The sequence below is a fragment of the Phalacrocorax carbo genome, chromosome 10, assembly GCF_963921805.1.
Source record: "Phalacrocorax carbo chromosome 10, bPhaCar2.1, whole genome shotgun sequence".
Taxonomy (NCBI): domain Eukaryota; kingdom Metazoa; phylum Chordata; class Aves; order Suliformes; family Phalacrocoracidae; genus Phalacrocorax; species Phalacrocorax carbo.
This window is the reverse complement of record NC_087522.1, coordinates 6,360,323-6,386,137: the sequence shown is the minus strand read 5'-3', so window position 1 is coordinate 6,386,137 and position 25,815 is coordinate 6,360,323. Positions and strand designations below refer to the sequence as shown.

The 25,815-nt window shown below is 49.2% G+C and overlaps 1 protein-coding gene across 4 annotated transcripts in view; it reads left to right on the top strand.

Moving 5' to 3' along the window:
• The window catches only part of ELFN1 (extracellular leucine rich repeat and fibronectin type III domain containing 1), a 111,315-nt gene that overhangs the window by 81,565 nt on the left and 3,935 nt on the right, over window positions 1-25,815 (top strand). The window lies entirely within an intron of this gene.

Below are 25,815 nucleotides of genomic sequence, written 5' to 3'. Positions count from 1 at the left end.
GGTCATCCATGCAGGTCTCCTGGCTCCTCTGCCTGACATCTTCCTCCTGGAAGAAGCCAGCACCTGTGCAGCAAGCCCCAGGAGATGCTGCAAGGAAGCAGCTTTCAGTAGGAGCTGCCTCAGTGCTCAAGCCTGTCAAAACCATGAGGGTTTGGGTAGCAACACCAGCAATGGGCTTAAGTATCCTCTTACTCAGGGTAAAAACTGCCTGGGGGTGGGAGGGTGCTGGGGCTCCAGACCTTGCGATGAAGAAGGCTTCTAGTCTTTCGGCCATTCAGGGGTGTCTGCTGCCTTCTACATTGTTGTGGTGAGGTCCACAGCTGGCAGGCTTGCAATGCCAGCACTGCAGCAGCTCCCCATGCTTCATGCAGCAGCATGGGTGGTGACATCTCCCAGCCCACATCTGGGATGCTGCAAATCTGTGAATGTTTGTTAGAGCACAGACACACGGCGGGTCCCTGCAGCTATGTAAATAGCAGAAGGGCAGTTTCTACTCATGTTGGTGACAGCCTCCTTGGGCTCGGCAGATATCAGAGTAGTAAGTCACTGCTGGTGGCACATGCTGCTGTGAAGGGCTGGTGCGGTGGAGGGAACGATCCTTGCCCATGCCCCTCAGCAGGGAGCAGGCAGCTCCTGGGCAGGAGCTGGGGACAGCCACGGGGTGGGTGCCTGGCAAGGACTGGGGTGTAAACACTGCCCGCAATGCTGATGGAAAGGCCAAATCCTGACTGCACCTCCCTCGACCATTACACCAGAGTTGTGTTGGCAGCACAGCTCTCTACATGAGTGCCAGCCCGTGTCCTTCAGAAAAGGCATCACAAACTCATCACCTGATCATCTCCAAGCTTTCCCTTTTTTAGAAGGGATGTCTCATATTTTTTTCACAGCATCTTCTTTTGCATCGCCTGTTAATTACAAGGCCTTCAAGGATCATTCTTGCCTGAGCAGTTCAGAGGAGGCCACGTAGCACCAGCTCAGCATTGTCCAGATGAGAACACTATGACAATTGCTGCTGAAAAGCAGCCTTGTTGCGCACAGGTGTTATTAAGCAGCCACAGATGTTATACATTTTTTCAATTAAAAACCCATAAATTAAAAAAAAATAATGAGGCAAGTGCTATGCTTGGCAGAGACAAAGGAGCAAGCCATCGGTGGCATTGTCCTGGGCACGCTCACCGTTCTGGGCGGCAAAATGCTCAGCTGGTCAAACAATGCAGTGTCCAAACATCTGCGGGGACTTTGTGTTACAGCACTGGTGCGAGGAACATTTGATTTCTGCATTGGCGAGGGGCCTTCGGTCCTGCTGCTTCCCCTTTTCCTGGCTGGTGTTGGTGAGAGGTAGGACCAGTCCTGGAGCTATGGCCATTAGCAGTCACTCCTCACATTTGGGTGGATGTTGCAGGAATTGGAAATTAGCCCTTTAAGTAGGCTGCAAGCCCATTGGTATAACACAAGTTTTGTCTTCAGGGATTGAGAGCTATGGTGTATGGGGGTGGCTCTCCCTTCTGTGTCGTGTGCGTGCCCTAAATGCAATTATTTGGCTCCCACCATGTCTGATATTATTATTGTTCTTGCTATCTTTGGTACTTTTATGGCCCCATCACCATAGTAACTGAGCATCTCAAAACCCTGTGAGGAGGGAATAATATTATTCCCATTGTAGAGTTGGGGGAAGTGAACAACAGCAAGGCGCATAGCTGGAGACACAGGAGGACTTGGACAAGTCTGTCCATGGCCAGGGACTTGGGGGTCATACTCCTGTTACTTCCAATTTGAAGCAGTCACCCTAACTTTTTCTGGGCAGCCCTGGACCACATTTCCATCCCACTTCCCTTCCTCCTGTCTTGAGTTAGCTAAGTAACAACCTCCCACCTGGAGCTGCTCCCACTGGGGCTCTCTCTTGCTGCCTCCCTGCCCTGCGGGCCACCAGCTGACAGGCACTGCCCAAGGCAGGGGAAGTGTTGGTTTGCTCTGCTGAAGACCTTTCATTTTGCACAGACTATTTGAATGCGTCTCAGGGCCAGCCCCTGCTCAAACGTGTCTTTAAATATTGAATGAAAAACAGAGTAGTGTCAGAGCAAGACATGTCAGATTTTCTTCATCCCTGACCTATTCCAGACTAATTTCCACCCTGGGGGTTTAGCTGTTTTTCCTGAGAGACAGCTGATAGAGATTTAGAAAGAGCGATTTGAACAAAGTCTTCTGCAGCACAAGCAAATGATTCAACAGGTAGGGGTGAGCCAATGTGGTGGCCAAAAGCCTGACCTGCATGTCCCCCTACCTGCCCCTGGCCAGGCTGTTTCCCCCTTCCTGGGCACCTTCTCCCAGCGGGATGAGGCTGCACCGTCCCTGGCTTCCCGCACCGCCAGCTCCTGGCTCATGGCGTTGCCATCACGTTCACCGACATGCCGGCTCCTTGCTGCCTTCCCTGCCTCGGGTTGTTCTGGAATAAAACAATCTTCAATTATTCCTCTCCCTTTTTTCCTCTTTTGTGCAATATATCATTTTTTAATTAAAAAAAAGCCTTGTGGAAGTGTAACGGGCTATTAAATGTTTTGGTCCATAATTAACATCAAACCCCTGACTTAAAATCTTTATGGATTGAGTGAGCTCCATTAGCTGCTACATGAATAACACTGCACAGCACTCAGAGGCCCACAGGGTTCAAATCACCCTGTTTCCCCTGCAAAGGGGAAAAAAAGAAGAAGGTCCTCGCTGGGGACTTACTGCTCCTCTCCCTGCAGCCACCGCATCGTGGGCCACCCCAGGGCGAGCAAACCACCCCTGCGCCCCGTGCTTCCTCCCTGGGAAGGATCTCAGAGCCCCATGACAGCTGGGAGTCCCATCACTTTGTGCAGAGGAAGGCAGGATGTGACCCTGGAGGAAAGTTATCTCCCCACACAAATCGCTCCCTGGTAAATACAGCAGCAGCAGCATGAGCGGCAGGGCGAAGATAACGCCGCACTATCTCTCGTGGGGATTGGCGCGACGGCGGCAAACTCCCTTTGGCAATGACAGACGCAGCTGATGGGGTGCTCTTGCAAGCAGGCAGGGGTGGGCATGAGTTACTGGGGACTCGCAGCACATTTCCCACCCTCCTCCCCAGCTCCCAAGGGAAGGACAGGAGCTGGCAGGTTGCCTTGTGGATTTACACTCATGCTGGCAGGTGGGAGCCAAACCCCATGTATGGCGTAGAAGACAGCAGGGTCCTGTGTGTTGTCCCTGCAGCACAAAGCCAACCATGCTTTGGCTTGTGCTAGAGCTGGCACCAAATAGCTGCCCAGTGCAAGCTGCTCCCTACCTCCAGCCCACGTGTAGGGTGCCCGAAATGCAGGCTTGGGGCTGCCCAACTTCAATGGGTCATTGATCATCATTACTGATGCAGGTCCCAGGCACATGCTCACCGCCTTCTCCAGAGGACTTGGGGGTTGAGGAGCTTTGAATCACCATGATTCAAATGATGATTCTCAGCATTTGCTATAATTAATTAATTGCATTTCATACCCCTGGATCACTGTCCAGCATTGGCTTTTGGCAGCAGTGACACCTCTGTTGGGGCTGCTGGCAAATTTCAAGTGTTTCCATCCATACTTTAAGGTGGAACTAACACTGGAGCTGAAGGTCTTTGATACTGGTGGATTATGGATGACCAGCTCCTGTCTGAGCTGACGCATGCAGCTGCCACCTTGCCAATTTATGGTATTATTCCTTCTGGGCGTCTCCACTGGCATGTTCATTATGGCCATTGGACACAAACTGACTCAAATCTGTATTCTTGGCTTTCTGAACAAAGCTGGAGTTAGGAGATACTGGTGTTCTCATTAGGTTTTTTCACTGTGTACTTAGCTATTAGTCTGCTCTTGCTAAACAGCTCTGGATTGTCTTTTGGGCTTTGCTCTTACATGGAATGAGCTGTCAGTTCAAAAAGCCTTGGCCATATCTCATAGCCTGGCTGTCGCTCAAATACCTCATAACAGCAAGGACGTCAGAAGCAGAGACTCTCCAAGGTATGAGAAGGTGGTTGACTTTCAGCACTCTTCTATTTTTCCCTTGAGCCTAAGAAATTTTCCTTGAAGTAAAGGAATCTTTGTCCGCATAAGGACAGGAACCTACTGCAATTCCCAGTGCCACATTGGCATGGCAGCTTGGCCATCCTCTGTGACCCATCTTCTCCTTCCAGCTCCAGGTCTTTGGTGAGAAGAGCCTGAGGATGAAGGCCAGGCTGTAGTGGTGTGGAGGAGACACTCATCTCCCAAGCAAGAGCTGCTTGGGACAGCACTGCCCCGTGAACATGAACAAGCAACATATGCTGCCGTTGTGCCCAGAAGCCAGGCTGCACCAGAGGCACAACTAAGACGATCACAACATGGGAAAAGAAAAGCAGAAGCAGGCTTGGCACCACAGGCTATCTTAAAATTAGTCCAAGTCCCAGCATGCCCTTGTTGTGTTCTGGGAGGGAGCTGGGACCATCTTCCCCTGGGCAGGGCTTGCCTGTCCAAGAGAATCCTGGGGGGAGAACCAGAGTGATATTTTAATAAGCTAAGTATTAGTTGCATCCCCAGTCCCCTCCTTGAGACTGATGCTGGGCACTGAGGCTGAAAATTAATTGCTTACAGGGTTTTCTTTATTTTTTTTTCACTATTTCTTCCTTTTTCTTCTTTTTTTTGATTCTCATCCTGGCTGTATTAAACTTTATGTCAACAAAATATGGGATACACAGCAGGGAGTCTGCTGGCTCCCTTCTGCTCTCTTCCACTTCACCAGCCCCAGCCCTGGTTTGCTGCACATAGCCAAGAATCTGTGAAGCAAACAAAGCTGAGGGAGAGTCCAGTTTCTGCTTCTTTGTTTTCAACCCTGCCCAGGAGTGGTATAAACTCAAATAGGCACAGCTTCAATCAGGCTAGCTTCTGCTGAGTCAGCTCCATTTAAAATTTGGCCTTTCCGAAAGACCGCAACTCTCAGAAACCCTGGCCAAGATTTTATGAGTAAATATAAAATGAATTAGGAGGCAGGTTTTACAATAAAGGATTGCTCTTGGAATCCAGGCGTAGTAATAATTTCTCCCGAGAACACAGAATCTCTTAATCTTCAGCCCAAAGGTACATGATCAGCGGTGCGGCAGGGGCGCTGCCGAGGGGAAGTGGATTGGGCTGCTCTTGGACACCTTGGTGGATCCCCCATACTAGCCGCTGGCACACTGGCTGCTGCCCAGCGTGGCACACCTGGGTTGGAAGGAGCCCTTTTTTTGTTTTCTTTTTGCCTCCTTGGTAGCAACAATCCTCTGAGCTGGTTGAAAAACATCTCAAGGCAAGTCTCTTCGCTCAGAAACTGGTGATTCAACTCCATCTAATTGTTTGGAGGGGAGAGATTGATTTCATTGATGTTTTCAGCAAGGACATTACCAAGCAGGATTCGTTTGATGGTGTCATTTCAGCTTGCCCGTGTGACGTGGCTGGGATGCTCCACTTTGTGTCACATTACGGCAGCTGAAAGAGATGGCAGGGGGCAGGGGGAGAATCCATTTTGAAATCTTTCTTTACTGCAAGAAAAATCACCCAAAATGTTGACCTCTGCCACCAATCTGCCATAAAATCAAATTTTGCTGTCTTGAAAGTTCTCAAAGCAGGAGTGTCTGGGATTCGTCCAGCCAGCTGGAGCGATTGCTGCAGGACAGTCTTGCTTTGGACAATCTGGGAGCACCAGACCTCATGTTGAAGGCACCACAGGGACATGGAGAGGGTGCAGTCCTGCCCCAGCACACCCCCTCTCCCCATGGAAAGCGGAGAGATGCTTGCCAACCTGTGTCCAAGCAGCGTTTGTGCATTTGTAGTGACAGAGCCCCTCCACCTCCCAGGTAACCTGCTGCCATGCTCCACGAGCCGTTTTTGTCCTGATGTCTAACCTGATTTCTCTTGCTGTAATTTAAGCCGATTATTTCTTGTCCAGTCCACCATGGACATAAAGAACAGATTATTCTCTTCCCCTTGGCAGCATCCTTTTAAGCACTTGAAGACTGTTATCACATCTCTTCTTCCATCATCTCTTTTAGGCTAAATAACCCAGTTCTTTCAATCTTTCTTTGTAGGTCATGTCTTGTAGACCTCTGATCATTCTGCTTCCTCTGCACTGCCTGCAGCAGCACCACATCCTTTTTGATATGAGCTGCCAATACCAGAACCTAGTCTAGCAGAGACCTTACCAGCCCTGAACGGACAAGTAAGATCATTTTGTGAATCTTGTAGGCCATGCTGCAGCTCATATATCCCAGGGCACTGTCTGCCTCTTGATGTGACACTAATACCTCATGTTCAGCTCATGACCCACTGTAAGCCATAGGCCTTTTTCTAGGGAACTGCTGCTGATTGTTTGTAGGCTTGGTCGTTCCCATGGGGTTTTGAGGTGAATAACAAAAGGCAGGAATGAAGTATCCTGAATGAAAGTTGCATTTTGTTGTACCTCCAGGTCCTGATTTTGATGTGTTCGTGTATTCGAAGTACGCTTTTGGTCAGGCTTTTGACTAGGCTGTGTGATACTTGGGTTGGAGGCTAGTCAGTCCGTGCTGAAGAGGCTTTATCAATGATCTTTTAAGTTGCTGGCTCCCATTGCCCCATAACTTCTAGTCTTTTAGCTCTTTCACACATGTCCTTTCATGGTCTAAGGCATGCCCGTGTTTAACACTGGATCATCAGCATTACATGCAAAAAAGATGAGATTTGTAATTTTCTTCAGTCCACAGGGCACTGAAAAGTAGACCAAAATGGCCTGTCCCCATCCCCCAGGAGCTATGGTTAGAGTGAGCTGGGCATTCTTCCATGACTTGATTTTTTTCCTTAGAAATTGGAGGTTTCTGTTCAGAAGGACTCACTGATGGAAAGCTGAAGGCTGGTCCCCAGGGCTCAGACCTAAAGGGAGTCAACACGAGGACTCTAGAGAGTCCCAGGGGAAGCACTTCCACCACCCAGCCATGGAGTCAGTCTCTTGCTCCCAATGACCATTTAAATCACTTATGCAATGTGGAAAAGCCACAGCCCCAGAGATGGCGCAGGATTGATGACAATGCTCAATGAGACAAGGGGAGAAGGAGGGGAGGGAAACCTCCATGCTCCAGGTAAGCCTCTGAGCCTGGGCTGGAGCTGACCTGTCAGCAGACCTATCTGCTATCGCCTGTCCCTCCCCTGGGGCTATCCTGGCATCAGCTGTATTCTCCTGCAGGCAGCAGCACTGGAAATCCCAGCCATGGGAAAGATCTCAAGGGGAGAGAAATGCAGGTCACTGCAGGGACAGACTCACCAGGCAAGGGAGTGCACGCAAAGGTACTTGGGTTATGACAGTAATTAATGTGGACATTGCTGGTAATGTCAGAGCTGGTTCTTCAAGTGCACAGAGGCAGGAAATGAACCCCCATCAATTTTTAAGATGTCAGCTGTTTCATGGGGCAGCTGCAGAGATGGGAATGCCTGGACCTTGGTTTGTTAGGTAGCCCTTGCCCACAGCCGGCAGCTGGATGCAGACACGCTCCTCCCGTGCCATGGGATGGACCTGCCTAGCTGCCTGCAGGGAGAGGGCCCTGGAAAGCTGGAAATCATCCCAGTTCAGCAAGGGTGTTAGCAAGACTGTGCGATATTCGACCATTCAATCAGAAGGTGCATTTACATGATGGTTTAAATGAAGGTCTCTGTGTTGCTAGTTGCAGCTACTCAGTCCATGCTTACAATGGGTCCCAATTCAGCAAAGCACGTTTGACTGCAGGTAAGGGCGTCTCCACACCAAACCCTCCTCATGCAGTGGAAGAACCCCTTTTCGGCTAGGACCTGAGGGGTGTTTCCAATATTTGGGAAACCTCCCTGTTCCCACTGAAAACCAGGAACCAGTTCCCACAGGGTCAGGACAGAAACTGTTGCAGAGCAGGTGCTTTTATGGACTGGCTGCTCACTCCCTTCGCGTTTCTAATTACATTGTATATTTTGGAAATAAAAATGTCCTTTTTTTGATTATATTGGTCAGGAAAGCTCTCCACCATTTCCAAGTACAGAGAGGCAAGTGATCAAAGGCAGGCTGTAATGAGCCGTCAGAGGCAAGCCCAAGGTCACTGGGGGCAGAAAGGCCATCATCACACTGGCTTGTGGTGCTCAGCTGCCTCCCCGCTCCTGCACACTCCCCCATTCCCATCCCTGTAGCGGAGTATTTGGGTCTGCACACCCTAAACACACACTGAATGAAAGACACAGTCCCTGCCCCATGGGCAACATGGTTTAAATACACACGGTGGAGGGGAGGGATGCTTACCTCACTTTACAGATGGGATAGATGCACACCAAGATGAAGGCCCTGCTCCCACAGGGGTGAAAGCATCCAGTTGCTCTCGAAGAGCTGGAAGCACTGCAGGAGTTGTCTGCTGGGAGAGGCACGGTCTCTGCAGCAGGCAGAGATCTAGGGCACTGATGTGCAGAAATCTAGGGCATCAAAGAGCAGAGATCTAGGGCATAGAGGAGCAGAGATGGAGGAAATCAAGGAGCAGAGAGCCAGGATGTGGAGAAACAGAGATGTAGGACATGGAGGAGAAGGGTTGTGGATTATCAAGGAACAAAGATGTAGGTAATGAAGGGGCAGAGATCGAAGGCATAGAAGAGCAGTGGTCTAGGTAACCAAGGAGTAATAATCTAGGGCATCAAGAAGGGTTGCTCTAGGGCATTGAGGAGTGGAGATCTGGGCCACTGAGGAGGGCGACATGATCTATCTCACAGGAATGCTCCCAGAGCACTGTATCCCTCCAGGCTCACAGCCTAATGCTGAGGGTTCTGCAGGAAGGCAGAGATGGGGCTGTCACTCGGCTGCAGGTGCTGGGTGGACCATGCCCAACCTTTCATAGTCCAGGGGAGAGGGGGACAAAGTTCCACAAGAAACTCCATGAAGCATAGTGAGCTCAAAGGGTTGTTCAGGACATCTGAGCCTCGACTGGCAGCCTCAGGCTCCTCTGAGGGGGAACCATGGAGTTGCTTCAGCTGGCAGGAAGGAGCCTGCCTCCACATCACCAGCAGCAGTAAACATGATCTGTCTGAAAAATAGAGTCACGTTAACAGTTATTGATCTATAACTTTTAACCAATTTCTTTTTTACAATATTGGATTGCGTCCTAATTTTAGCTTTTTATGTTCGGCACTAGGCAAACTCCACTCCATCAGCAAAAAACAGCCCCTGTGGGCCAATCTGCGCCTTCCATTGGGCTGAATGATAGAGAACTGGAACAATATTTTTCGACAGATCAGTTCCTGTTCAGAGTAGTGGTGGCCATTATGCAAATCGAGCTATAAGAAGTTTAAAAGTCTGGAACCATCATATTTCTTTATTTCATTAACATCAATGCAAGCGGGTAAGTTAATACGACAGAGTGATCCCATTCCAGGGCTTACACAAAACGGTCCCCCCATCATTTAACAAGACTAGTGATTTCCCCTAATGGGTGCTCCCAGCAGCTGTACTGGGGGCACTGAGGCATTTTTCACAGCATGCAGCTGGGCAAGTGGTAGGTGACAAATGTCTCTGAGCAGATTAGCGCCCAGGAATCCTCTGCCCGAGCTGGCAGATGGCTGGGAGGGCCCTGCTCGTGGCAGCAGGCAGACACCCAGGAGGATGGGGAAACAAGTAGGGGCTCAATTACAAGAGCCCAATTTCCCACTGGCTCCTTGGGGATTTTGCTCCCCCTCAGAGCACCTGCACAAAATTTCTTACGCGGTTTCCTCACCCATAATTCGCTGCATTGGCCCGGAGAAGCTGCATGGGCAGAGATGCTCTGGTGTGCACAGAGGCATAGACATGCTAGGTTCAGCTTTATGGGGGAAGGTAGGGAGCATGAAGAGAGCAGTACTACCTCATGTCCTCCTGCTCTGGTGCTGGACACAGACATTTTCCCTGCACAACAGCAATATGAGGAGCTGAGGACTGATATAATACAGGCATGATGTTACAGGGCAGAGATATTTGTGCTCCAGCACATGCGCTGGTGCCCAGGTGGCGGCTGTCCCTCCTCCTCCTCCATCCTATCTCAGCACCACCACAAACACATGCTTTCAGTCACCTCTATCCCCCCACCTATCCCCTACCTTCACCCCACCAGACACAGACACATCCGCTAAAACAGCAATGCAGAAAGACACACGTCCCTCTTTGCGGCCCATTTCAGCAGCCAGCTCCTCTTTACAAACAGAAAACTAATGCACAGTGGTATGATGCTGACAAAGAAATTATGGGGTCCTGGGACTCAGCCCTTGCATTAGCATTTTAAGGAAGGGAGTGGGTGATACCTGTCTCTCCACAAAAGCCAGCCTGTGCAGCAACCGTGCAAGAAGCTGACTCTCTTTTCCATTCCATCCACCTCTTCCAGCCATATAACTTACACAAAAGAGAAACAGACACATGCACACTCACAGATACATATGTATTTGCATAGCTCTGGAAAATAAAGATCACAGCATGCCATGCTAATGGTTCCTAGCACTATAATAGCTCCATTATAAATAGCAATGTCTCGGAGCATTACTGCTAAAGACTCTACCTTTTAGTGTTGAAACTTTTAATTGATTTGAAAATACACAATCAATCACAGTTAATCAAGGAATCATGAAGAAGCTATCGTACACAAATACACAAAGACAGCATATAAACCACAATTAATGACCACTTAAACAATGGTAGGAATGAAAATAGGGTTATTTATTAGTGTTTATGAACAGTAATGGATAAAGTAATGAAGCAGTAGCATGGGAGTGTGTTAGAAACCAAAGTTTGTGATATTTAACACCAAGTGGCCATACGTGACTTTTCAGTGAACAGGTCAATGACAAAATGTAAACCAATCTTTTCAAAGGAAGGACGTACCATTTCTCCCTCCTGCAAACATGACCATCACCCCGCAGTTGTTGGTGAAGGAGATCTGTCCCAAAGAAAGGTGGGGACCAAGCCACGCACAATTCCTGGGTTCTCACCACAAACCCAGCCTCTGACCTAGGGCCGGGCTGCAAACCTGTGAGGCACAGCCTTGCTGCGTGGTAGGGGAACCTGCAGCCCCCTGCCAAAAGTGCCTCTGAGCTGCCTTTAGCCAAGTGTCCGGCTGTAACCTGCCAGGAGGCTGTCTCACCATACACCAATGCAGCTGGACAGCTCTGGCTTTAATATTAAGGAGTGATTAAAATCCAGCCAGGTGCCCTGTCCCAGCTTTGGACAGCTGATTCCTCATGTCTCAGAGTGTCATGTCTCTGATGGGCCAGAAAAGAGTGAGCAAAGCAAGGGCTAGAGGTTAAGTCTGTGCCAAGGACAGTGAGCTCAGGCAGGGTAAAGGAGGCAAATTCCATGGAGACACCTTGGAGGCCCCTAAGATCTGTTCTTGACCACAGCTCCGGGTGGTCTGTCCAGGATTTAGTACGAGAGACTTATTTTGCCTAAGCTGGCTTTATTCACACCCATGTACCAAACGACTTGCAAGCTCAGAGCCATGCACACCAATACAGTCCTACCTATGCTGCCTGCACACCCATTTTGCTCTTTGTTGTGCTGGCTTGAGGTGTTCCTGTGCTTCATTGCCATGCCCACCATCCCCAGGGACAGGCGGAGGCACAGTGACGTGGCATTCAGCCAGCAAGCAGCGGCAGACTGCTGATCCCGCGCCTTGCCGCTGTGCACGCAACAGTTTGCTGCTTTGTGACCAGAAACATTTAGTTTCTCTAAATTAATAAGCAGCACCCAGAACTCCACTCGTAGCTGCCTGGGGCATGGTGCAACAGACAGGCAGTGATGAAGTAACTAAGGAGGAAGGGAGAATCAAGAAGAAACCTTGTCCTGCTGCACCATTCCCTTCAAGGCAAGTGCCACTTCAACCCAAACCACCACGACCACATCACCCTAGCTGGTGCCCCTGCTGAAAGTGGGGGACTGGGTGAATCCCTCTTTCCCTCCCAGGGCAGGAGCACCAACAAAGCTGGGGAAGGGTCTGGAGAAGTCATCTGATGAGGAACAGCTGAGGGTGTTTAGCCTGGAGAAGAGGAGGCTGAGGGGAGACCTTATTGCTCTCTGCAACTACCCGAAAGGAGGTTGTGGTGAGGTGGGGGTTGGTCTCTTCTCCCTAGTAACAAGCGATAGGACAAGAGGAAATGGCCTCAAGCTGCACCAGGGGAAGATTAGGTTGGATATTAGGAAAAACTTCTTCACTGACAGGGTTGTCAGGCACTGGAACAGGCTGCCCAGGGAGGTGGTGGAGTCTCCATCCCTGGAGGTATTTAAAAGAAGGGTAGATGTGGTGCTTGAGGATATGGTTCAGTGGTGGCCTTGGCAGTGATAGGTTAGCGGTTGGACTCGATCTTAAGGGTCTTTTCCAACCTTAACGATTCTATGATTCTATGGGGATATACTTGTGCAGAGACATTTCTGTAGTGAGATGGAGGTCTCAAGCTTGACCCTGGACAGCTTTTACTGTTACACTGGCCTTAAACTCCTATTAGGCATCTCAGATCACAACCTTACTTCACTGTCTAGGCTTGGGGCTGGAGGCCTGAAAGGATACTGACAGCAGGTCAAACCCCATAACCACACCTTCCCAGGTGTTTTGGTGTGGGGCTGAGGATGCTGCAGCCTCTCACTTTGAGCCCTGCCCAGCGGCAGCCTCCCTCCCTACAGTGCTTGGGCTCACTCACACGGATCAGTGCCTTCCTCTCTCCTCCACCGTCTCTTTTATTGCCTTGCAAGTTGGCCCCAGGATGTTTTATCACACCATAGCACATAATACAAATGAAAAACAAAGGGGAAAAGTTTGAATCATTTTTTTAATATATTCATCCCTGTGCAGGGGAACAATGATCCATCTGATTAAATCCGCATGCTAGAGTTTATTAAACAGGGTTGGCCTTCGCTTTCTCTGTCCTTTAGGCAGGGACAAACTCATTAAAATGAACATGCTCTGCTCCCTCCCTGTTGCAATCCCACTTCACACCATTTCTCTGCTGCTATCTTGTAGGCATCGCCAGGAGCTGATGAATAGGGCTTTGCAATTCAGTTTTCTCTGGCAGCAGCACAGGAGCTGAGCCTTGGTATGGCTTTTTGGCAAAGGGTAGGAGAAGCCTTCAGCCTACCAGTGCCCTATGGCTGCCATGAACATGCATCTGAGAGAATGTAAGAAAAAGCATATTAAAATTGGAGGGAGCTGGGTGGGCAGGGACTGACCACCTCACTCTAGCCCTGTCCCAGCACTTGGTGTGTCATTTACCTCCCCAGCAGCTCACTTTCTGATCTGTAAAATGGCTTTGATAGTCACTGCTTCCCCATTAGGATAATCAATGGCTATAAAGCATTTTGGATCCTGCACTAAGAATAAACACATCAGTAATACCAAAGTGACGAGTGGGCACCTAAGAGAGTCTCTCCCCTGGGACCAAGTCCCCGTGCAGGCTCCCTGAGTCTGCCAGCAGCTGCCCACTCTGCAGCACCCTGATCTCCTTTGGCTACACCAGGAAGGTCCTCAACCCACCCAGCCACCCTCACTGGGAAGGCATTTCCAGCAGGCCAATATTTGCTGCAGCTCCTCTTCCTCCTCAGCAGCCCTTCAGATGCAACCTGAGTCTGTTACACCCTGGCAATAACAGTAGCTTAGGCCATATAATCCCTCCTTTACTTGACTTTGGGTTATTTTGAGCAGGAGATTAAAGGAGATTATCTGCATCACCTGAGATGCTGCACTTTCTATCTCTACCCCCTTCCCTCCACCCCTGGGGCTCACCCAGTCCTAGGCAAAAAAAAGCCGTCCCTCCTTCCCCCGCCCTCCACCACGCTCTTGTCGTGGGGCAGCTGCCTGGTCACAGGGTGCTGCCATGTCATGCTCCGTTAGCCTTGTTTCCCAGACCCAGCTTCTCACCTGGCCATGCATGTATCCTGTACACCTGCATCCTGAGCAGTGTCCAGAAATGCTCCACAGCAGGGGAAAGAGAAAGGAGGGCACCCCAGCACCCTGTAGCACTAATTGGGATTAGCTCTTCAGCAGGCTTCTCCTTGAGAAGGAGGTGGTGGCAATGAGGACAAATAAAGTTCCCTTTTGGGCACTAGGAGCTTGTGGTAGGGACTTCTAAGTTCAGCAGCTGCTACTTGTTTCCACAGTCAGAGGACAGAGAAAGATCACCTGCTCAGAGCATCCCACACTATAAAAGAAAAAAACCCAACCAAACACACACAACACCACAGGAAAAGCACTGAAAAATACCTGTGTTTCGTGCCCAAGAAGGAATCCCCATCCCCTGGCAGCACCCAGCCACAGGCATTGCCTGGAGAGGGCAGGGAGCTCCTTCCCATCATCGGGGGACTCATGCCGCTCTCCAGCTCACTTCAGCTTGGATTTAGCAAAGCACTTAAGTGCTGGTTTGAATTCCTCCCAAAGCCTTGCGGAAATCAGCAGCTTTGCTGAATCAAGGTCTAAACAGGCAGAGCTACTAGCAATGACCAGGAAAGTTAATTCTCATTCCTATCGAAGGGAATAATGCTTAAACATCCCAGGGGTGGGGAGCAGCTATCAAAAAGCATAGTTCCCCTAGAAAGCAAACGCCCACACATAGCATCCCACCAGCACATGTGTGACCTGCTGTCCTGTGTGATTTCAGCTGGGAGAGAGTTCCTTTTCCTCCTAGTAGCTGGTACAGTGCTGTGTTTTTGATTTAGCATGAGAATAATGTGATAGCACACTGACGTTTTAGTATAAGCACTGCTTAGGAACAACTAAGTCATGGACTTTTCAGCTTCCCATGCTCTGCCAAGGAAGGAGGTGCACAAGAAGTTGGGAGGGAGCATAGCCAGAACAGCTGACCCAAACTGGCCAAAGGGATATTCCCTACCATATGACATTATGCTCAGTATATAAACTGAGGGAAGTCGGCCAGGGGGCAGCAATCACTGCTTAGGGTCAGGCTGGGCATCGGTCAGCAGGCGGTGAGCAGTTGCATCACTCGTTTTTCCCTGGGTTTTGTTGCTCTTTTTGTTTTCTTTACAATTTATTATTATTTCATTTCAATCATTACACTGTTATTATCTCAACCCATGAGGTTTTTTTACTTTTGCCCTTCTGATTCTCTCCTCCATCCAACAGGGGCAGAAGGGTGAGCAAGCAGCTGTGTGATGCTTGGTGGCTGACTGAGGTTAAACCACAACACCTGTGCACACATTCACAGCAAGCTCACACCTTCATGGGCTGTTTTTCCTCATTTCAGACTACACCAGGCTAGAATCCATCTGCCACCCTGGAAATTAATAGCAATCATTAAACAAAAAGAGCTGGCAAAAAGAAGCCTGAGGTGAAAAGCAGCTATTTCTGCCAGAAAAAAAATTAAAACTATTTAGACATACAGAAAGTCATTTATTACTGTGAAGTCCTCCCTCCACCTGGGGTTTAAATCTCATTACAGTTTGTCCAAAACAGATGTTACCCTTTTAGCAGTAGATTATTAACAATAAACTCCATTCCTCCAGAGAGGGTGTGTATTCTGGGTTCACTTACTTTTTCAACTTTGGTAACCTCCACATGAAATGTTTATGAAAGGGACAGGCAATCAAAATCCTGGCATAGCTCCCCAATTCTGTTGTCTTGGACTTCAAAGTCTTTCCACTCTCCACACCTTTTGGAGGTCTCTGGATGAGTAGGGAAATACAGCAGCCTGAAGGGCAGCCATGGACCCTGCCGAGGAGCAGATATGATGTTGACGAAGGGCCTTTGTGTGCCACAAGCCCATGCAATCATACCAGTAGCTCCTACTGCTGCTTTGGCCCCAGCATTAACCGTGTGTCAGAAAAAGTTTCCCTTTGATGGAGCCTGGCATGTAGATGACCCCTTTTTCCAAGCTTCTCTGGTTCCACCCACATGTTTCTAGGTAGAAGGCCATTTGTTTGGGTTTTAGCCTTGCTGGCACCATAGAGGAGATGAAAGAATGCCACACCTGTGGCTGAGCATGAGATGGGCTTTGCTTATTCCCACAAGTGCACAGGCATGCTTCAGTGGGAAATCAGCTGGCCTTGAGAGAATCACTGGCACAGAGGTTAACCAGCCAAGCCCACAGTAAAGCCATTCCTTTGTTCTGTTTCGATTTAACATGATAAAGACACCTGCTCAGGAATCTAGAGGCCACATTAACCATGCTGTGAACACAATCAAAGGAGACATTAATATAAGCTCCACAAGAATACGGGCAGGCATCTCCCCAACCATTTTGGGTAGGAGGAAGCACACCCCCAAAGACCCTACTAAACAGATGGTCTCACAATGTCTCTCAGAATGCCTGGGAAACAGCATGCACCAGCTATTTTGGGACAGTCAATGGTGAAACCAGCACCAGGAGCCTAGGGCTCCCTCATAAAACACTTTTTGCTCTGTGTAGAATTTTTTCCACACCCAGAGGGAAGCGGGAAGAGCTCTTCTGCTGGCCATGTATGTCTGTGAGTGCTTATTGCTGGAGGAGAGTCATTCCCTCAGCACAGCATGTCCTAGGCCTTCAGGCTTTATGGCTCATAACCAAACCCTTCATGGAGCCCTGAGGGACCCAAGGGGAGCCCAAAGCGAGCAGTGTACTCACCTCCCTACAGGTGCAGGGTATGCTTGGGATGAGTCCATTGCATGTCCGTCCCTGTTGTGTCAAAGGCATGGCAGAATAACTGCAGGGGCTGTGCTGGTGGGAGGAAAAGGCTGAGGGAAGAAAAGTTCATAGCTGAAGTTAAGCTGTTAGAGCAGCTGAGGTGAATAAGTACCCACAGCCATCTTACAGGCTCTGCCCAAGGGTACAGTACATGCTATGTTGCAATCCCTTCACAACCCCATGTGCTAATCTGCACCAATCCTTCATCCTCTCACCCCCATCCCAGATCCAGCTGGAGCACAGACCTGCAACATCCAGGCCCACCAAGCCACCCCACCAGGCAGGGACCACTGTCCCACATCTCTCAGCTCCAGCTTCTCCTAGCACTGCAGGGACCTGGAAGGTGCAGTGGGGCTGAACACCATCACTTCATGGGGGCCAACAAACCAAGGTGCTTGTAGCATGGATATTTGACCGATGAGGAGTGTCCTATAAAATTTTAGCAGGAAGGGTGAGTGCATGTTTCCACTGCTGAAACAACAGACCCACAGGCTGTTAAAGTGTTCTTCTCTAGAAGCATCTGTTTGTGTTAAGAGGTCACGACATAGGCAGGGTTGGAAGTGTTGCAGAGGACCTGTCTTGACCGAGGGAGGAGGAGGTTCCCTCATCCAAGAGCTGACAAACCTGAGCTCCTCCAACAGAGCTGTGCGCAGGAGCAGGGCCATGCTGGGTAAGCTGTGTGTGGAAGGTGGTCATGCTTGGTTTCCTCTGCAATGCTGTTATCCTGAATAAACATTAGATTGGTTTTGGAGAGCTGCCCAGATGATCATTAACCTTCTCCTGCCCCATGACAGGAAGCCAGCCTGCAGCACTGAGCTAAAATTAGGCCTGTAGGGCACTAGGGCTTGCCAGATATTGCTATAGCTGGGTAGAAACCCCCTTCAAAATGTGGGCAGCCAGAGGGTTCAGCCTTAAGCTGGGCTCCTAGGCTCCAGAGGACAAGAGCTAGGTTATTAAAATCACAAAATAATTTAGGTTGGAATAAACATCTGGAAGCCTGCTCCAACCAGAGAAGCAGGACCAACATCAAGTCAGTGAGAGGTTAGCAGAGGTGTTTGCCTACAGCACAGCCAGAGCAACTCCTGTGTGCAGGACCCTTGCTGATGAAAAGGTGAATTCCTTTTTTGCCTACCCGGAGCTCACAGCAGACCATTACCATGAAGTCCTGCATATGCCATGTATTTTCTTATCTATCTGCCAACACTCAGCAGTACACCTAGAAACTGTGACTGAGGTAGGCACTGGCCAGAGACCAACACTTTCTGGGTTGAGACCCCTTCACAGGGGAAGAGTGAGACAGAGAGGGAAGAGTCTTCTTGAAAATGATCATTAAAATATCAGAGCAAAACACTTGCATCTCTGAAGGTAATTTCTAACAAAGCTAACCATTTCATGGATCCACCACCAGATTTCATCCTGTATAAAAGTGGATTTTCCTGTCTGGGATGCAAAGGGTTATGCAGGCTTGCCGCAAAAATAAATTAAAATGAAAGCAGTAAAACCCTTTTCCAAATAGCAGCAAAGATCTGAGCAAGGATGACAATGCAGCAGAGACAAGGCACAGTTCGGATTGTCAGTGCTGAGGAACACCAGCAGTTTCGCTTCCCAGCACAGGGCTGGCTCTCTCCATTGTATCAGTGCTGGAAAAACAGCTTTGATCTTCAACACTATTTACCAGGTTGGGGGAAACCAGGAGTCCTGCTTCCACACCAGACCTCTGCTTGCTCCCAGCCTAACATCAGCATAACTATCCCATAATGGAGCTGTGATTCAGGCTGATTATTTCTAAGGAAAAACCTCATCACATAAACACTGGAAAGCCTTTCTCCTATGGAAACAGACTTTTTTATTACTACTGTTGTACCTGATCAGAGCTCTTAGTTCTCTATATCCCCTAAAATCTTTTTGCTCTTCACCCTCCTCTAACTCTGCCCCTCTAATTGCACTCCTTGGCTCTTTGAGTGCTCAACTGCACTGTCATGGGCTGGAGCTGACATTTCATATCTGCCCATGCTGATATTTCAGAGGGCTGGTTTAATGCACAGGTAACCCAGCTGGGCTTAAGAGGTTGTTCACCAGGAAGATCATTTATGCATTTACTTAAACTCAGCAGAGAATTTTGCTCAGTGGCCCACAGCAGCGTGCAATAGGGTTGTCATCTCAATAGACCCTGGAAGCTAAGCAGCATGAGATGGATGTAAATGACTTCAGACTGCAGCTGAGCGAAAAGCAGAATATCTGTATTTCCTGAAATCCCAAGAGCTAATGTGTCTTGAAAATATTGTCATTTTAACCCAGACCCTATTTTACCATAGAACAAAAAGGTTCCTAAAAATATGTGTGCAAACACACCTGTTTGCACACCATTGCCACCACTGGCTAGTGGAGGCACAATGGCTTTGACACTACAGCACCCACAAGTTTACAGCTAAATTGGCCTGAATCTCAACTTCCAAGAAAGATCATAGCTTTTCAGCCAAAGGTTTAATTTTGCAGAAAGCATGTTTTACACCAGAAAACGTTTTTAGTGGAGATTTTCTGTGCAATCAGCTGCAGAGTAAGCTGTCTCCTATGGAAATCCATGTCAGGCAGCAGCAAGGGCTAACTGTTTAAAGGGAAGGCAAGGCAGGAGCCAGGGGTGACCCCAGCACAGGGGGTTCCCTCCCCACCCACGGTGGTGTCTTCCAGCACATGAACACAACAGGCAAGGTGCTGGCAACAGGAGCCATTGACAGTCCCAGGCAAGGCAAGAGAAGAACTATATCCAGAGTCCATTCAAGGAGTCCAGTCAGGAGCAAAAGGAGACAGGGCCACCACCGGACACAAGTTACAGTGCATGTCTGAGGGATCCACTCAGGACATAAACCATCTACCGCCACAGGCCTGAGGTCTATCCTGGAGGTAGGACCCCAAGCAGGATTTGAGACAGTCACACCAACAGCAGACCTCAGGAAGAGACTAGAAGCCCATGGCTGAGCTTATATGGCGCTCCTCAGCCTGTGGGCAGAGGGTGTGGGTCGAGGCCCCAGGTGAGGCTGATCAGAGTCATTAGTGTCTTCAGGGCTTTGACAGCCAGATGCATTTCAGGCTCCTCAGATTTACATTCATTTGGCCACTGGTCTGCAGAAAGTGTCCCATGCCTCCTGCAAAGTGACTGCAAAATGATCCAGCAGCCAGAGACTGTGGACACTGAAGAGCTGTCAGGGTCTTGATCTCTATTGACTTGTATTCCCCTTGAGAGGAACAACCCAAGGAGAGGAACATTGGCCCTAGCATCATGTAGAGCCCATGAGTGTCAATACACCAGTAACAATAATGCCCCTGTGTAGAGAGACCAAGTGTGTAATTTCTGTTTGTTTCTCCCAGCCTACCCCAGAAAAGTGATCTCTTCCCCATCCCTCCTACCTGGCAATTTGTCATCTACTCTGTGACCTCCCAAGGTCTCAGTAAAAGCTATCCTGTATATGTGATGCTGGCCACTTCTCTCAGCCCCCCTTTACCTCTCTGCCTCATTCCTTCTTCATCTCTCTTCAAGCCTCAGTGGAAAATATATCTCTTCTCCCTTGCCTATTTCTCTTAAATAATAAATAATAGGAGGAGAGAGAATTGAACTGACTAGAGAACTCTATTATCTAACACTGTGAGGCATTTGGGAATAAGGTTGGGATGCACAAAATGCTGCCTAAACCCTGTGTGTGGAGGCAATATTAGTACAAGGACCTCTGAATATAAAATGAACTTGAATTTTACAGGCCTGGGCATCTTTATTATTCAGTGTGGTTGTGATTCTGACCAACATCACCTGGCAGGAGGCATGTAGCAAACACCAGGAATATGAATGAGCAGAAAAACCTGCCTGGAAGCCTCCTTTCCCCACCTGACATATACAGGACGGACACCAAGCTATTTAGGGGAAACTTCATCACTAATATATGTTTCCTCTGCCATCTTGGAGCTGCCTCCTTGGATTATTTTACTCATAACGAAGATCCGCGGTTCATTTTAAGATTTGGTGCCTGTTAGTTGAATTTTCCCTCCCAACCTCTTTGGGTGACTAAACATTTATAATTTGTAATGTGTCGCTCCTGTTTTGATATGGCACTCTTTGTAGTGGGGCTCCTTCATTTATTGATAAAGTGGCCCAAATGGCTGTGAAGGAGAGTCTAAGAGAAGCTGAAACACAGCCAGCTGGAGATGGAGCAGCTCAGGAGAATGAAGTTAGAGACGCAGAAATGCCGAGGAGAGGAGCACTGTCATGTCTGTGCGTGTATAAACACGCGCACACACATGCACGTGCATGTTAATCTGGCTCCTTGCCTTCACTCAGTCAATCTAATCCACAGTTTGAAATAAGTAATTCAGTAGAATAACAAAGTTAGGAATTGAGTTCCTGGACAGCATATTATTATATGTGCTGCCCAGCTCACTCTCCCTCTATCTACCCAGCCGCCCCGGCTGCTTTGTTTGCTTTCTTGCAGCTACTGCTCTGTTCTAATATACTGAGATGCTGTTAGTTGGGAGATATAAGCAAAAACTTACCAGCCAGCCTGCACTGGGTTTTGGAGTCCCAGCTTTGCGTTTTCCTTTCCACCTCCCTCGCTGTGGGTTTTCATCCAGGACGCAGTTGCTGCTGCTCATCCAGTGCAGGCTGCAGCCTCGTGCACATCACAAAATCATAGCAGTACCCCTGTGCTGCTGGGCTGCTGATGGGGACCAGGGCTGGAGAAGCAGGGACAGGTAAGAGGGAAGGACATCGCAGGTCAGGGCTGAGGATTAGTAGGGCAAAGCACGGGTTCGAGTTCCAGCAGGGATACTGGAGATAAGAGGCAACACGTAGGAGCAGCAAGGAGTGAGGGGATTGTCATTGCCCCTTTGCTGGCCTCTAAACCACACAAGCCTGACATCTTCTCAGCTGGTCAAACCATGCTGCCTTGTGGAAGCAGAAGGAAAGGGAAATACAGCAGTGTCTGCTGTGCATTCTGTGCTGGAATTATATTTACTGCAAGGTACTGGGTGGGTACCACGGCCTCCTCATGGATGTGGCCTTTAGTCATCGCCAGCATGGTGCCACAGTTCAAGATCTCTCTGATTGAGATTAAATTCATAATTTTAAATCATTGCTATTGATTTTCTACACCATCCTCATTCCTCTCTTTTGCTTCTTAATCAGTGCAGAAGAACCCCAAATCTCCACCTTCCTCATTGTTTTACACATTAGAGTTGTAGGTGGTTTGTTCCCAGGTTTTCCCAGGCAGCTCTGTGGAGGATCAGAGGACTGGGAAAGGTGGTGTACAAATGGGTTACCAGGAGACATAAAACCAGGACAGCTGGGCAAATAAAAATTAGTCAGGCAGAAGTGTTAAAACACTGGCTTTTCTTACTGATTTTTATTCAGTCTGTGGGGAAGAGGCAGGGTGTCTCTTCCCAGCTCTCGTGAGCCATGTCCCAGCTGCAGGAGGTCAGGGACAGCAAAGGCTCCTTCGCCAACAGGCTGCTCTATTTCCAGCCTGCAAGAATCAAGCCCAGGATTTCAGAAGCAGAAATGAACAGACAAGGAAGATTAGCGGGGAGGTAAGAGGTAGAAAAGGAAGGAAGGAGAAACCTCCCAGTTGTCTGTTATCTGCTGTTACAGGGAGGTGATTTGGGAACCACCGCGAGTGCCCTTGCTCCCGTCCTGCCTTGCAGGATGCTTGGTGCTTGGCTGATGTCGCAGCGCACGCACGCAGGCGCACACCCACACGCACCCGCGTCGGCGTGATGCTGGGAAGGAGGCTTTCAGAAGCCAACAAGATGAACAATTATCCTTTCCATGCAAAGCAACAAGACCCACTTCTCCATTCCCCAGTCATGTCCTGGCAATCTAATAAAAAGGGAGATTAGCCCCTCTTTCCTCTCTTACATCTCCTTAATGCTGTCATTTTATTCACACTTTGCAAAGCAAATAAACCAGCAAATTGCTTGCTTTAATGAGCTGAAATTAAACTCAGGCTGCTGATAAAATGCCTTTTCTCCTTTCTGTTGTTGGGAAGGACTTGTCTGATAGGCAATGTACAGTAAAGAAGAGAAAACACACAGCAGGATCCTTACTGAAAGTGTTTGAGTAATTTACCATTGGTCTTCTTTACCCCCGACACCTCCAATTAGATGAGGGAGGCACATAGGTGATGAGAAAGCTACAGGGGATCAGCCTGGCAAGGTCCATAGAGAGTCTGTCTCTGCTTTTTGCTAACAGGATGGTCCTGCTCCACTGGCTAATGCCCTCTGACACAGGCTGCAGCCCACATCCTCCCTAGGGAGGAGTGACAAGAAACCTCACCCTGAAAGAAAAAAGCTGGTTTGGCTCTGCAGGGCAACCCCAAAGAGAAGCTGGCCCAGAGAGGATGGTTGGGTCAAAATGAGAGTTACAGGAGTCAGCATAAGTGCTTGCTAAAGAGAATATGCCAGGAGGTATCACTCCCTGCTGCCCGTGCTGTCTCAGTTCAGCAGGGCTTCCCCTGCCTGCAGGAGGTCTCTAGAATGCACAAGCCCACAGAGGAAAGCAGGGAGATGCTCATACCAAGGGCAAGCACTGTGGGGCAGCAGGCAAGGAAAGCACCCTCCATGCCATCCCGGTGGGATAACTAGGGTAACTCATTACTGATGGCTCTGCAGGTCAGGACTAGCCAATGCTGCCCTTCTTCTACACCGTCACGGACAACGTGCACCCCCACTGGGAGGCAAGGTGAGGAGCTGGAGACCAGGCTGGTCCCCTCGGCAGAGGACAGTGGGCACATGTAGAGCCCCGCTTGCAACCAGAGGGAGCAAAATTGTCTACCTGCAGCACAACACAGCTGCTGGGATTTTCATCCCAACAAGAGGAGCTCGGGGCACTTTTCTTCAGTCTCGCACAGCCCGTGAAGTGTTATCATTATCTCACGGTACCAGCGCAGAGACTGGAGTGCAGAGAGGTTAATTGAGTTGCCCAGTGCCGGGAGGGATGTAGCAGCAGACGGCTCTCAGCCTGGCACTGCAGCCCATGCCTCCCCATCAGCTGGGGATGGTAAGGGAGGGGCACTTACCTGCAGTGCCCCCAGGATCACAGTCCCTCTTCCCTTCCTCGCTGGCTCCAAGGACTCAACTATGCCAAAATGGGCTGCCAGATCCTGGCAAAGCATCCCAGGGAAGGGACAGCACATCCTTGAAAATGTGCTCCTGCCAGCATGGCAGATACTATTGACCAAAATGGGGTTACCTGCAGTATCAGCATCACTGCGGTGATATAAGGGCTTCAGCTGGAATAACAATGTAAAATCATGCTAAAGTCCAGGTTTCTAACCGCAGGAAGGAGGAGACCTGAGACTGATCTGCCTTGCCCCCAACATCTCCTCCACTCAGACTGCCATTTCTGGTAAACTTTTGAAAACCTGGTGTTGTTGAGCTTTCTGCCAAATGTAGCTGAGACAGGACAGCAGTAGGCACTGGGGAGGCAGAGGGACCTGCAAGAACCCAGTAGGGCCCCACAGAAGCATCATCTTAGGGCCAGTACTTCCCACCCACACATGCCTGTACACCCTCCACAGACAGTACAGTGCGCAAGAAGGGTGTACCACACACCCTGCCCTCAGTGGGGGCACTGGGTGTCTGGCTGTTGGTTGCCCCTACAACCTCACCTCCCCTATCAGCTGGTGGGGCTTCTGCTGGAGGACAAGGTGGCCAGAGAGTCTCATGTGCAGAGAGCTGACTCACGAGCAGATCTTGTTATTCATGTAATAGAAACCCAATGGTGCCACCAGGGAATAGACTCGTTGTTCACAATACAGAAAGAACAAATAAACTGTTTTACTGCTTATTATTACTGGCCTGTTTACCGAGGTATAAACTGTGAATGGTTAACAGGGATCTCTGCAGTGAAACATGGCCTGCCTCACTGCCTGGTATCATGGGTGGAAAAGAACCTGGTTTCTTCAGGATAAAGACATGACAGAGGCAAAGGGTATGACATCTGCCTCTAAACAGCCCTTGACAATCAGCCTCATGGTTTTCAGGCATTCAGCACCCAGCACAGCCCCTTCACTCTCTGGGCACTGGGAAATGGTTTGGAAACCAGTGTCTGGATTTATATTATTTTGCAGATCCAGTGAAAGATAATTTAGATGTAAGATGTGCCCCTGCTTCTTTCATGGATGGCCAAGAAACCTCCAGTTCCTACCAGCTGTGTTTTCAAGGAGTGCTGCTGTGTCTTCCCTGCCTCCTACAGTCTGCCCTGCGACAAGGGAGACAACCAGAGCTCCCATTCCTGGTGAAAGTCACTAGAAGGATTTTTCTAGATAGACGATAATGTTTTCTTCCCATTTGTGGACAAATCCATCTCTACCACAACACCACTGCATCTGTCCTACCAGCCAGAGAGTTGTTTGGCAGTAGAGACATCCACAGATGATATTTTCAACATCTTGTGGAAAAGCATGATCCAGGAGATGCTGATGCTCATGCAGTTCCCTCTGTTTCCTGTTGCCTAAGAAATGCCTTCCTGTTTTCCTAAGAAATTACAAAAGGAAGTAGAAATGCAGTCTGTGGATATTTATGTTTAGTCAAAAATGCAGGAAAAAATAATGGAAAATGTGAGCCAGGAATGAAAATTTCTCTGTGGGGAGTTAGGCAGCTGGCAGCCACATAGGTGTCTTTCTCCACTGATTTGTGTCTCGTGAAGACTCTTCCTGGTCTTCAGACAGTTTCTGGCTGAGGAGGCAAGGTCTTGTCCCGTCTCCTGTAAATACTCTTGTTATGCCACTGAATGGTGGTGGGTCCTCCCCACCTCTGCATCATTTCACCCAGGAGGGAGGGAGAGGTCTTGGAGAGAGGCAGCAAGCCTCAATGACAGACAAAGACATTGGATGGTGGACAATCATGCTAGTGTGCTCCGTGGTCAGAGTGCCCTGAAACTACTGCTCAGGTTCCCAGAAACAGGACAGGTGCTTGATGCTGGGCCTTATCCTAGGTGCTACGCAGCAATGCAGTCAGAGAGATATGGTGTCCTCAATCAGCATCCCCCTCTGTGGGCACCGCTGCTGCGCACATCAGCATGCGAGACAGTTAGGATTCCCCTCAGCAAAACGCTGCAGCATCAAATCTACATCAGAGTGAGTTGTCTAGACTTCATCTGCTCTCAGTGGAGAGGAACAGA